Source organism: Globicephala melas, chromosome 10 (assembly GCF_963455315.2).
Source record: "Globicephala melas chromosome 10, mGloMel1.2, whole genome shotgun sequence".
NCBI classification, from domain to species: Eukaryota; Metazoa; Chordata; class Mammalia; order Artiodactyla; family Delphinidae; genus Globicephala; species Globicephala melas.
Window position 1 is genome coordinate 19,267,041 of NC_083323.1, and position 12,990 is coordinate 19,280,030.

Below are 12,990 nucleotides of genomic sequence, written 5' to 3' on the forward strand. Positions count from 1 at the left end.
TTGGAGGCAAAATAAAGACATAGTCAAATAAAATCTGAGAAAATTCATAAATAGTAGACCTGCACATCAGGCTTGAGAAAAATATCAGAGAGAAATTTAGATCTATGAGGAATGAAGAGTGCCAAAAAATATATGGGCAAATATAAATGACTTTTTAATTTCTCAATTTCTCTAAATATTTGACTATTTAAAGCAAAGATAATAGTTTCCTATGGGGTTTATAAGATATGCAGAACAATTCTTCAGGGAGACATAATTTAAAATGTGTATGCAACCAACAGCAAAATTTCAAAAGAAATGAAGCAAAAACTAGCAGAACAAAATGAAGGAATGTGTAAGTCTACACTCATAGTTTAAGATATTAGCCCTCTTCTCAGTTATCAATAGAGTAAAAAAAGAAGCTGGTATTATTAGAAAGAGATTTGAACAATACTGTGACAAGTTTTATTTTCCAAAAATGTCCTCAGCAATATTTACAGCTTCACATGCTCTTCCAGAACCTCATCACACCCCCATCAAGAGTTGGAGTCTATTGCCTCTCTTCTTGACTGGATAGACATCATTCTGTGACTACCACTACAAACAGAACATGGCAGAAGTAAGCTGTATGACTTCCAAGGCTAAGTCAAAAAAGGCAATATATCTTCTACCTGGTTTTCTCCCTCTCTCAAAACATGCAGCTTGAGTGCTTTAAACCAACAGCTCCCCTAAGCCACCATGCTGCAGAGGCCATATAATGAGACCACATTAAAATAGAGAGAGATGCCTAAGTAGCTTAAGATGATTCCAGCTTCCAGCTTCCAGCCCAGCCCCAACTAGCTGATGCTGAGTGGAACCTGCCTTTGAGATGTCCGAGCTGATGCTGGGTGGGACATAGTAAACTGTTCCCACTAAGCCTTGCTGAAACAGCAGAATTTGAGCCAAGTAAATGTTGTTGTTTTAAGCCACTAAATATGGGGGACATATGTTGCATAGCCATAGATAACTGAAACATCTTTACCAGCCAGCATGATCTGACATTTATAGAACACCATACCCAAACAACTACAGAATATTTTAAGTACTCATGGTACATTCATCAGTATAGATCAGATATTGGGCATAAACAAGTATCAATGAGTTTAGAAGGATTAAGTCATATTAAATCAAAAATTAATAAAGGGAGAATTCCCTGGTGGTCCAATGGTTAGGACTCTGTGCTTTCACTGCTGTTATGAAAGTCATAACGAGGATAATACCTCATGACTAAGAGGGTTTTATCCCAGGAATGCAAGGTTAGTTGCACTGAAAAATAAACCAATACAATTCACCACATTAACAGAATAAACTGATTTCCTCAATAATTTCCTCGATAGAAGCAGAAAAAGCATTTGACAAAATTAACACTTTCTTGATAAAAAACTCTCAGCAAAATCATAATAAGAGGAAACTCCTTAAACTTATTTCCTTATATTTCCCCTATATTGGCAAGTCTCCCTACTTTAGCCCTTATACTCCTAGAGTCTATTCTCAACAGAGCAACAAAGTTATCTTGTTAAAATACAATTAGATTAATTTAACTCTTTTGCCCAAAACACTCTGTGGCTCCAAATTTTGCTTCTGCATTTTGCTTGAATTAAAAAGATATTAACTTAGCCATGTATATCATAATCTCTAAAACAAGCACTAAAAAAATACAAAGAGATATAGCAAGTCAACAAATTAAAATGGATTACCAAGAAAAAAAGAAGGTAGGAAAAGGAAAAAGGAACAAAACTAGAGGGGACAAGCAAAAAAACAAATAATATAAAGGAGACTTAAATACAACCAATAGTTACATTAATGGTAAATGATTTACATACCAATTAAAAGACAGTGATTGTTAGATGGGAAAATCAAAATATTTTTAATAGACCCAATTACTCGTTCTCTACCAAAAAAAAAAAAAGTCACTTTAACAGTAAAATAGAAGCATTCTTATTATAATCAAGAACAAGTGAAATATGCCTGCCAATTTTGGAAAAGTTTGCCAATGCAATTGGGAAAGAAAGCAAATTTAAAAGTACGAATATTGGAAAGAGGAAGAAAAAGTAACATTACTTACAGATGACATCATTGGATAGGTATAAAACTCAACAAAACAAAATAATCTGAAAAGCAACTAGGATTTATAAGAAAGATTAGTAGAGCAGTAACTACAAAATAAATAAAGCTCAATATTTTCCTACATTCCAGCAACAATAAATTAGAAAATAAATTGAGTTCCTAATAGCAAAACACATATCACCTAAGAGTTAAACTCAAGAGAAATGTGCAGAATCTCTGTGAATAAAACCACAATATTGTTATTGAAGAACATAAAAGAAAGCTTGTCTAAATGGAGAACTATATCATGTTACTGGCTCAGAAGACTTAATATTATCAAGATGTCAATTCTTCCCAAATAAATAAATAAACTCAGTGCAATCCCAGTGGGTTTGAGGATTTATTTTTGGAAACGCAACAAATGATTCTGAAGTTCATCTGGAAGAATAGTAGATGAAACTAAGTGGGAGATTTCAGAAATTATAGTAATGATAGGACTTTGTCCTACTAGAACATAAAATATATTAATATATAAAATAATAATTAAAATATTGTAGTACTTCCATAAAAACAAGCAAGCAGTGGAAGAAAATTTAGAGTTTAGAACCATTTCTTCATAAGCATAAGATTAATTTGTTAATAGTGGCATCTTAAATCAGTGAGAAAAATAAATTAGTCTATAAATGGTGATGGAGTACTTGACTATCAGTTATGGGGAAAATAAGCTACATTAATATTCATACTCAATTCAAAACAAATTCTGGACTTATTTGAGATTTAAATAGAAAAACAAAATCTATACCACTAAAGAAATATATATGTGAATATATAATCTTGGTGTGTTAAAGAAAATGATACCCAAGGTATACAGGAAAATATTAAACTTGCTTTATATTTATTCTTATAAATGTATTTTTATTTGGCAAAATAGTACATTGAAAATAAAACTAAAACATGCAAATGACTAACTGAGAAAAATACACCTTTAAGAAAAAGCTCATATTAATCCATAGAAAGTTGACAATGGCACCAAAAGAAGCAAAAATCACTAACAGACAGTAATAGAAAATTCTCAAAAGAAGCTATAATTATTTGCCATGTAATAATGAAAAGTGCAGCTTAAGGGGCATACCATGTTAGAATATCAAATAGTCAAATCTCTATATATGTATTAGTAAGGGTATAGGAAAACAGACTGTACTAGTGGAAGAGTAGTATAGATTTATATAACTTTTTTGAAAAACAGATTGGAATTCTTGAAATTTTGTAAATATACCATCTAAGGGAGTTAATCCTAACAAAACAATAATGGAGTCCTCTAAATGGATATTCACAGTACCTAATTATAAAATGCCAGAGAAAAAATGGCTCTACCCACTTTTTTTTAAGAAATCAAAGCAGCAATGAAAAAGAGAGAGAGGTCATCTTTGGTAAAGCTAGGAGATACCTGTAACTTTGAACTATAATATTTGAGAAATAGTAGGGAAAGTCAAACAGGGATGTAGGGAAATGCCTAAAGAGACAGCTGTGGGAGAGGATCTCAAACAAATCAGGCAGAGCACAGTTAACAAGGCACAGGGCACAACATAAGGGGCAACAGCACCAGTCTTGTCTGGAACAATGGGAACAGGAGGCCTGGTCTTTAGAGGAAGCTTCTCCAAACCCCATAGAATGGGCAGCGGAGGTAGAAATGAACAAGGAAACACACACTTTTGAGAGAAGTAATATGTCCTTGAGGAAGGTTGAAGGAAATAGATCTTGAATTGTGAGCAGTCCAGAAACTGCTGATTTCTTTGCACTGGGGAGAAATGAAGGTTAAAACAGTACACACACACACACACACACACACACACACACACACACACACACACACACACACACACACACACACACACACACACACACACACACACACACACACACACTGCTGAGCCATAAAGAGCTTTGCTGTGAACCAAAGAAAGTTACTGCTTGCCTGGAACACTGCTCCAGTCTCTTCCCTGAAGAAACCTCTCAAAAATAACTGGAAGAATTCACCTCATTCACAAAAGTAATAAGCAAAAAAGAACCAGCCAAGTATGTATGCAAAGTTATTTCAGGAACAGGAAGAAAAATGTGGGGAAAACACATGGCAGGTGATGAACACACACCAGAAAAATATGGCTACTGTTCAGATAAAAATGATGACCAAATATATGGTCATAAATATACGGCACCTAATGAATCAAAGAGCTTAAGGCAGAGAACTGGAGGAGATGAAACACAAGCTGGCAGACTTAAAAAATAAAGGAAAAAAATCCATCCAAGAAATCAGGCTACATTAAGCAGCACAAAGAGCCATCACCAAAATCACACTAAAAGATAGAAGAACAGGATAGAGAAAAACAAACAAAATCATAGATGTGAATTACAGACAAAAACAAAATCAACACAAAATGAAAAGAACAAAAGAATAATTTAAAGACATAATTTTGAAAAACCTAAAAGACTTAAATCTGTAACTTGAACTAGCAATCTCTAACACCCCCCTCCAAAAAAAAAAAAACCCTTCATGCAGTACAATCTACACTAAAACATATCCTAGTGATAGCACTGGACCTCAAAGATGAAAAAAACAAAACAAAAAACTTTGGGCATGCAGGCAAAATGATTAAGTAACCTACAATTTGAGACACATTCCTATTTGTTACCCCTAAATTTCCTCTTATTTCTGGCTGTATAGCCACCCAGCTAGACACTGCATCTCCTAACTTTCTTTGCAGTTAGTTAGGGTGGCCATATGAGTATGTGCTGGACAATTGGATACACACTAAAGTGAAGTGTGCAAAATCATCCAAAATTTAAAGAAAAGCTGCTTTCTCTGAATTTTGCCCCTTTGCCTCTTTTGCAAGCTGGAATGTAGACGTGCCAACATCCCACCTTTAATCTTGGGGGTGAGAATAATGCGCCAGGGGACAGTGGAGCAACAAGACAGAATAAATTGCTCCCTGGATAACTATGCAGCAGTTGCTCTGATACCTTAGATCAGCCAGACTGATAGATGAGAGAGATATAAAGTTCAATCTTATTTCTCATTGTATCTTATACTTTGTTACAGTATCACATTCTTCCTCATACCTAATACAAAGAGAAAAATTAGAGTGGCTTCATACTTCACAACAATATTCAATGCTGGAAGACTAAGATATGATACTTACTGTCTTAGTTAGGGCTGCTCTAGCAGAATACCATACACTGGGTGGCTTATAAACAACAGAAATTTATTTCTCACAGTTCTGAAAGCTGGCAGTTCCAAGATAAAGGTGCTGACAAATTTGGTGTCCAGTAAGGGCCTGCTTCCTGGTTTGTAGATGGCCATCCTTTCACTGTGTCTCCCTATGGCAGAATAGGTGAGGGAGCTCCCTGGGGTCTTTTTCACTACAGTAATCCCAATCATGAGAGCTCCACCCTCATGACATAATCAACACCCCAGATCCCTACCTTCAAATACCATCACATTAGAGATTAGGTTTCAACAAATAAATTTTGAAGGGATGCAAACAAGATCCAATCAAAAAGCTATTACAAGGGGCTTCCCTGGTGGCGCAGTGGTTAAGAATCTGCCTGTTAATGCAGGGGACACGGGTTCAAGCCCTGGTCTGGGAAGATCCCACATGACGTGGAGCAACTAAGCTCGTGCACCACAACTACTGAGCCTGCGCTCTACAGCCCGTGAGCCACAACTACTGAAGCCCGTGTGCCACAACTACTGAAGCCCACATGCCTAGAGCCTGTGCTCTGCAACCAGAGAAGCCACCACAATGAGAAGCCTGCGCCCCGCAACAAAGAGTAGCCCCCGCTCACTGCAACTAGAGAAAGTCCACATGCACCAGCGAAGACCCAATGCAGCCAAAAATTAAATAAATGAATAAATAAATAAATTTATTTAAAAAAAGCTATTACAAGATGCAAACTATTATATATAAAATGGATAAACAATAAGGTCCTACTGTATAGCACAGGGAACTATATTCAATATCCTATGATAAATCATAATGGAAAAGAATATGAAAAAGAATGTATATATGTATACCTGAATCACTTTGCTATACACCAGAAACTAACACAACATTGTAAATCAACTATACTTCAATAAAATAAATTTTTTTTAAAAAATCTATTACAGACAATAAGAGAATTTAATAAAATGCCTATGTTAAAAATTAATATAAAAATAATTCCAGTTATGGCTTTGATAGACATGTTTATATCAAACCAGACCTCCCTACGAAAACAAACAAACAAACAAAAACCTAGAAAAGTTGGATAAAGTAAAAACTACATCTGTTTGAAAGCATAAGAAACGATCAAGGCAGCCAGGACTTGAGAAGTAAAGCTCTCCAAGAACCAAGAAGTATGTTGAGATAAGCCCCAAATTCTGCTCCCCTCATGCATCTGCTGATTCACAAGCAGTGTAGAGTCTAGCATCTGAGAATTGAGCAGAAGGGGGCGGCTATGAGGCTAGAAGCTGAATAAAACTTTCTGTGGTCTCACAGGACTAAAGGAAAAAACCTGGAATTCAACAAGACAACTAAGACTTGAGAATCCAAGATCTTCAGAGGGAATGGAAATATATTAAGATGAACCGAACTTTCAGCAATGCAATTAACCTCCAGGAATTTGCTCATTTGTAAATAATACGGAGCTGAGAACATAAGAAGCCAAGCAGAAAGTTGCAACCAGGATCCTGTATCCGTTTGGTAGGGCTCCCATAGCAAAGGACCTCAGACTGGGTGGCTTAAACAACAGAAATTTATTTTCTCACGATTCTGGAGTTTGGAAGTCCAAGATCAAGGAAGGTATTAGCAGAGTTGGTTTCTTCTGAGGCCTCTCTTTTTGTCTGGCAAATGGCTATTTTCTGCCTGTATTTTCACATGGTTTTCCCTCTGTGCATGGCTATGTCCTAAGCTCCTCATCGTATATAAGAACGCCAGTCATATTGGATTAGGGTTCAATGTAATGAGCCGTAATACAATATCTTCTAGCCAAAGTTTATATAGGAACATTTAATATTTGCTTCATAAAATGCAATATATTTTTACCAAAATAATGAGCAGGAAAAGCCTCCAGTACTGTGAGATGGTAAATTCCTGTTAAGTCACGCAGTTTGTGGTATTTTGTTACATCAGCCCTAGCAAACTATTACAGCAAGGTATTACAAGAAAGAGATGAGCTCAGAAAAGAATTGACCACAGTGCAAGCAGGAATAAAAGGGAATATGTCCAGGAATTTGAGGACTTACAGGATTAGAGAAAGCAACTGCTTCTTGATCCCAAATGGTAAAATACATGATGGAGCAATAAATGCTGGTTAAAACTCAGCCTCAAGGCAAGGATCAAACCAAGGGTATGGCCATCATATTCGTTGTTATCTTTGCTGAATAGGTTAAGGTGTCCCAGAGCAAGACTGTGATAACCAATCAATCTTTTCAGTGATAGAAAATGGCTTACAAAAAAAGAGATTCAGAGCATGATCTCTTTCATCTGAAAAGTGGAGAGACAGCTCAAAGAATCCTCAGCTCTCCTCACACCCATAACCCGGACTCAAAGAACAAGCATCAAAACCTTCAACAAATGGCTTATTTGGTAAATAATAGCAACAAGAAAGAGAAGGGGTGGTATTTTTATATTCAGCATAAACTTCAAAGGCAGTATTTTAATCCAAGGAGTTAAAATGATTACAAAATAAGTTCATGAGGAGGGGTCTGTTTTGTCTGCAGTTGCATTCCTACCACCTGACCCAGAACACCTAGACTAGTAGCTGCTCAACAAATATTTGCTGATTGAAAGAATAAGTGATGAAAAGGCAGCCAGAAGAATAACGGCCTTTTCTTTGCTTGGTCCTCCTTGTCCCATGATGGGGAAGGAGGGGAAAATGGGAAGCCCATCTGAGCAGTATTCTCAAAAAGATTTGAATTTTGTGACAGTAAAATGTGGAGTGAGCCTTTATTTGAAAACTTTGTATAAGACTAGAGGTTCTTTGACCTTAGCCACTCATAGGCAGCCTTGTCATTAATTTATTATTGCCTCCCTAGTTTACTTCTCCCAGAACTAGTCTGTACATCTTATGAAGCCCACAAACTTCTATAATCCAAACCCTTATTTTTCAGCAGATGATGCTAATTCACTTTGTTACCGAGAGGATTGAAATTATTCAATATAAGTGTTCTTATCGAATCCTGTTGTCATCTCAGCCCCTAAATTGTGAAGAAGATTGGGACTCTCCAGTATCCATACCATAAATAAGGACATGGCTTTATTTCTAAGGCAGCATATCTGGGTTCACATTTCTCTGCAAAGAGGACATTTTTACTCCTTACATTCATGTAAAATGTCTGTTCTTTTCTGAATTGAAAATTAATGCTTTGGGACTTCCCTGGTGGTGCAGGGTGTCCGCCTGCCAATGCAGGGGACATGGGTTTGATCCCTGGTCCAGGAAGATCCCACATGCTATGGAGCAACTAAGCCCATCCGCCACAACTACTGAGCCTGCACTCTGGAGTCCATGAGCCACAACTACTGGAGCCTGCATGCTGCAACTACTGAAGCCCACACACCTAGAGCCTGTGGTCCAACAAGAGAAACCACCACAACAAAGGGTAGCCCCTGCTCTCCGCAACTAGAGAAAGCCTGCGCTCAGCAACAAAGACCCAACGCAGCCAAAAAAATTTTTTTAATAATTAATTATTTTAAAAAAAGAAAATTAATGTTTTGGTTCTGTGGCTTGCACCTCCCCATCCTCTGCTCCTTCAGACTAAGAAGTCTTTCTCAAGATCTTAAATATTTCCAGATATAGAAAATTCCCCTTTTAGGCCCTGGTTGTTAGATTAAAAGCATTAAAAGTCCATGTGAACTACCATTACATATTGCATAGGACAGGGAACAAAGGCACTAGAACTTAGTTAAAATCATTCTGCAACATGGGCCAAAGCTGGAACTGCATCTCAAGGTTCTTAATCTTTCACCTACTCTGTTTGCAAACATCCTTGTTCACATTCACTTTCTTGATGTGCACCTTTCTTATGACATCTCTAATCACATCCTAGTTCTTCTAAGCCATGAGAGTATTCCAAAAATAATAATATTTTCTGTACTGTCTTCATGCTAACTATCATGTATTCACCCAGATGTCACCTGGTCTTATCCATCCCACAGGTAGCTAGGTGCAATGAGTTTAAGCCTCCAATTCTAGTCTGCAGAAATCCAAACTTCTTAAGATCTCTTCTGCTCAGTTCCCCATTATGTCAATTCAGAAGTAAAACTCATCCTCTTCCTTAATTCTCATAGAAAAGTCTCCATTCACATAAAACACAAGTTTTGCTGAATATATAGGGACCACAAGGAAGGATCATAGCTTGCACCACAGAGCAAACATCTTATCAACCATTCTTCTTCGCTAGAGTCCTTTCTAGCAATCCCACCACTAGGGATTCCCCTGCTGGCCCTTAACATAAGCAGCACCTAACTTCACATCTTTCCATAAATTTCTCTCTATTCTTACTCTTCTCCCTCTCCAGAAAACTCAGACCCTGGAGGTTTCACTTTCTCCCTCCAAGGCATTTTTTCCAGACAAATACTGCTTTGTCTTTTTGTCTTTGGGGGGCTGCACCTTTGATCTACTGAACCAGGATCTACTGAACAATCTCCCTAAATAATTTTTAGGCACACAAAATCACTGTCTTATAATTTAAGGACTAGGGGGAAAAAAAAACCAAAAACACTAAAGCTGTTACAAATTTAATTAAATCCAAGCTGTAAGAATGACAGTTTGGTTTCATGCAGCACCTGAAAAGACTTTAGAATTATTTTGACACAGGACAAAGTAAATACTAGTGTCATTTTAGTAGAAGGAACACCAGACTAGGAGTCAAGGCTAATGTGTGACCTTGAGCAAGTTACTTAACATCTCTGGACCTCAGGTTCCTAGGGGAAAATACTGTTTTCCCTACTTAACTCCAAGGACTATTTGAAGGATAAAATGAGATGATGTATGTGAAAACACTTGTAGGAGGAGGGGAAAATAAATAGCTCTCTACAACTGCTAGGTATTATTTCAAAGTCCTGCTTGGGCCTGGAAAATATCAATCTTCTGCATGTTACCAGTGTGCTAGTAAGGCAGCCTGTGGAGTTTCTCAAGAAGCCTGTAGGATCCAAGTTAGGCAGCTCATTGCTCAGGGTGAGTAGCCAGAGAGGGGAATTCTTGATTCAGAACAGCATCTGTTAGTGATTAAGGTTTCAGAGGCATGTGCCTGAACTGAAGGCAATGCTACAGAATTTGTCATAGCAGCAGTCCCAGTTGTAAAACAGATTCCATCCTTAAAGTGGATATGAAAGGTAAACACGAGAGCATTATTCTGCAAAATCACATGAAACAAGACGGTGCTTGTTTAATGTCCCCCACGGCACACGCACAAGCACATGTGAGGGGAAACAACAACAGGCAGAGGCTTAGGTGAAAGAGAGATCCCCAAGCAACAACCACCACCATCAAACTCAGAAGAGCTCACTTGTATTCTATTAACTGCACATTATATTTGCAAAGTGGGTCTCTTTGGCATTCACTCTCTGACATGTTCTTCCTTGAAAACAAGTTTGTTCAAAAAAAAAAAGAATCCAAAAAAAAAAAATAGGATTCCCATATCCAAAGATCACTATGAATTCTGTCTGTCAGAGATCGAACTACAGTTAAAGCAAGCATGTTTACTATAACTCAGAAGACATGATGGACTTTGAACAAAGTCCAAAGATCTAGGCCTGGTGTGAAGATTGATCCTAGCACTTCTAGGTGGGCCAGGTGACTGAGAAGTTCTGAGAGTGATTGGGGTGAAAGAAGAGTGGAGGTAGAGTGAGACCCCAAGGTTTTTATTAGTGTTATTTTGTGAAAGTGTGCATTTTCTAACTATAAATGGAGATGTATGTGTGTGCTCGAGTTGAACTTAGAAAGCTTGGAGAGGGGTCTGTTTAAAAATTTAAAGAAAAAGTCAAGACTAGCAGTTTAAGGTGGGTCAGAATTTACTGGTCAAGCTATAAATTTCAGGTATGGAATGTACGGAAAAAGAAACATGATGTCCCACACCAGGGGAGAGTCCTGGTTTTTATGGGGAACACCTTGAACATACCCAGAAAATCAGCAACTCGAATGGCCTGGCTGGTTTAAGTTCAGTTTTTCTGGGAGCACTTGAAGAGAAAGCAGGGAGAGCTGTACCTATGCCCAAGCAAGTGACCAATAAGAAAACAGAATAAGAAGCAAAAGCTGACTGTATGATAGATGGATCTAAGGATGATCTTAGCACAAGAAAGCTGCTCCAGGAAAGCAGAGCACTGAGCCTGTAGGCCAGTCACTGAGGCCAAAGGAGGAACGGAGGAGACGAACCATAGCCATTTCTATTTGGTTAGAAGGGTATTTGTTGGTTTGTCTGTTTGCTTGTTTTCCATCAGGAAATGAATGGTCACCTTGTAAACTAAATCTGGCCATAAACCACTTAAATCCATCTTACAGAAACTGCTTCTTTAGGTCATGAAACAGGCTAAAATATAAAGTTGTGGAAAGCAGCAGAAAGATCATTTAACTAGGACTGAAAAGACCTGGGTTCTAGTCCAAGTTCTGCCAATCGCTGGCTGAGGTGGTGTTTCAGGTGGGGCATTTAGCTTATGTATCTTCTGGAAGCCTGCAGTGGTGGTGGGGGGAGGTTTAGTGGGAGGGGGTAAGGAGAGATGGAAAGATGATCTCCAAGGTTCCATCCAGTGAAAACAGTCATGGTTCCAGTTAGCATATAAAATAATTGAGGAAGTCTGGAAGGCTATATATCAAAACATTACTAGAATCTACCTCAGGGGAATGGGATTAGGGCAGGGGCAGAGAGACAAAAGGAAACAATTAGGGAACCCTTTCAGTGGGGAAAAATGCAAAGGGATAAGGGATTTTTAAGTGAAATATTAAATAAGAAAAGTTCTAGTTAACATATAAAATAATAGAGAAAGTCTGGAAGGCTATATATCAAAACATTACTAGTAGTCAGAGTATAAGCACGAACCAGAAGGAGTGAAGGGACTTGGGAGAGCCGACCGTGTGATTATTTTATTTCCCCTCTTTCTCCCCCGCCTTCCTTGGAAAAGCCCATGGTAGAGCCATTGGAAGCCAGTCAATTCCATCTAAATCCTCTTTGTCCTCTGGGGCCCAACCTTCCACACCTAGTGATAGGGGGAGGGGACACGGGAGGGAGTTGCCTGGGAACCTGCTCTGTAGCCTCCTTTGCAATGCACCGTCTGATTTTTCTGGCACAAGGTGAAGAAAGATGAGCTTGGTTCTTGCTCCACACTGATAGTGCTACTTACCCTGGAGATTTCAGCATCATCACTGTGGCTTCTTACATCATCCTGGCTCTCCTCTTTGTCACCATCAGCTTCAGGGTCTACAAGTCTGTCATCCAAGCTGTACAGAAGTCAAAAGGCCATGTAATCAAGCTATTTTCAGAAGTTTTCCATAATTAAGAGTGACCCCATCAACAGGGGCCCAAAGCCCATCATGTGTTTCTTTCTGGTGAAAGATCTGGCTGTCTTCATGTGGCAAATGACCAATGTTAGTGCAGTTCCAATGGAATCATCCTTCTAATCTTTGCTGAACTGTAAGTTTTCAGTGTTCCAATGAAAAGTACAGACCCCAGACTGATTACTACATTGTGCCGTGAGAATCAGACCAAGTCAGTTGTTGAAGGACCCAAGCAACATTCTCTGGCATTACAAAGAAAAAAAAAAAAAGAAGCACATGGAAATTAAAAATTCAGCAGTTACTAAATCACCATTGAACAGTTACAACACTGCACTTGTACCATGAGGGAATATGTCCAGTGTTCACTTCCAAACCCTTTTAATCTGATGTTTTCTCACC

The 12,990-nt window shown here is 38.1% G+C and overlaps 1 pseudogene; it reads left to right on the forward strand.

Moving 5' to 3' along the window:
• The window catches only part of LOC115852591 (reticulon-3 pseudogene), a 32,045-nt pseudogene extending 19,255 nt beyond the window's left edge, over window positions 1-12,790 (forward strand).
• Window positions 12,791-12,990: the final 200 nt, after the last annotated feature.